At 34.8% G+C, this 1,493-nt stretch overlaps 1 long non-coding RNA gene across 2 annotated transcripts in view; it reads right to left on the bottom strand.

The window, feature by feature from the left end:
* Nucleotides 1–468: 468 nt before the first annotated feature.
* The window catches only part of LOC144997568 (uncharacterized), a 1,912-nt gene continuing 887 nt past the window's right edge, over nucleotides 469–1,493 (bottom strand). For both annotated transcript variants that reach the window (XR_013659854.1, XR_013659853.1), the window contains 3 exons: nucleotides 1,251–1,445; nucleotides 1,099–1,158; nucleotides 469–705 (listed from right to left, as the gene is read on the bottom strand). This is a non-coding gene — a long non-coding RNA (uncharacterized LOC144997568). The remainder of the gene's footprint in view (nucleotides 706–1,098; nucleotides 1,159–1,250; nucleotides 1,446–1,493) is intronic.

The following is a 1,493-nucleotide window of genomic DNA, read 5'->3' as shown; positions in this document are numbered from 1 at the left end:
GTTATGTGTGACCGGAGGGTCTTATGTGCTTACATTAAGTATTATGTTATATGTGATATGCTATGCATCATGTCTTTGTGATTTATGCTATGCGAAGTTTATAGACCGGACCGAAGGGTCCAACGATATAGACCGGACCGGAGGGTCCAACGATACAGACCAGACCGGAGGGTCCAACGATACAGAACTGGAGGGTTCCGCTGAGACACACCGACCGGAGGGTCATATTGTAGCCTTGAGTGGCGTATGTGTTGAATGTGGTTTTTTGGGGAACTCACTAAGCTTCGTGCTTGCCGTGTTATGTGTTATGTGTTTCAGGTTCTTCAGAATCGCGGGAAGGCGGCGGCTCGATTGTACACACACAAGAGAAAAGAGTGATGAATTCAGATCCTGGAATTCCATAATGTTCTGAAAACCTTGTTGATGATTTTTGAATAAAAAAAAAGTGTTTATATGGAATAGTGTGCATTTTAATGAAATAAAGATGAATAAAATAAATTTAAAATTTTTCGGTGTTACATAAGCACTAACTAACAAAACAAACACTACTAGATGTTTACAAATTCAATTGTCCTCAGGATTATCGGGGGGAGCACAAGATTGATTTCCAGACATATTTATCATCCTCATAACCATTTCCATTTGTGCTTGCATTTTTTGTGGCTATTGTTCCATTGTAGAAACTTGTGCGCGCAACCTATCAACCTAACAAAATGGCAATACAATTCAATAGGAAAACCATATTAGCAATGTACTTTAGTTTATTACTAGCCGTTTACCCGCGCTAAGCGACGGGTGCAAATAATTTCTCTTACAAATTAGTTTTTTGAGACGATTAGTTTTTTTAAACAATTATAATGATTTTATAATTTTTGGAAGTTTGTTGCTTGAACAAAAAACAAAATAAGGAAAGGATAGTAGGTTCATATAATAAAAAACAAATAAATAAATAAAAAAACATGAGAGTGGGAATATTTATTCAACAATCATTAAATTTGACTGGGCCTATTTGTAATGTAAGCAAAATACATTACGCTGATTGAAGATTAAAATTGTAGTAAAGATTTTGGCTTACAAAAGGTAGACAACAGTACTCACATGCTTACAAAGATGGGGCGGTTTGGAATTCAATCCTTTCTTCTTGGTATTATATTCAACCTGGAAAATAATAAAGAAATTTAAAAATTGTTTCCATATTATCTAACAAAACCACCAATCACACATAATTTTAAATCGAAATAAAAGCTCACTGTCAAAATTTAGGACTTGAAATCATAGGTTGTCTCCTCCATCATGGATTTCAATGGCAAAAATCTTGGATTTATGTTATTTCTTCCTCAAAGTCCAAACCAGAGGCATGCACACTTGGTTTTTCTTCATCACTTATAAAGTTTCCAAATCATATTTACATTCCTCAGATGGATTTCCATAAGCCCTAAGGTTTCCTGCGATGCACCAAAAATTAAGAAATCATATATAGATATTCCATTATA

This window comes from Lactuca saligna, chromosome 5 (assembly GCF_052625555.1).
Source record: "Lactuca saligna cultivar CGN05327 chromosome 5, ASM5262555v1, whole genome shotgun sequence".
NCBI classification, from domain to species: Eukaryota; Viridiplantae; Streptophyta; class Magnoliopsida; order Asterales; family Asteraceae; genus Lactuca; species Lactuca saligna.
Note: the sequence above shows the minus strand (reverse complement) of the source record. Positions and strands in the feature narration are given on the sequence as shown.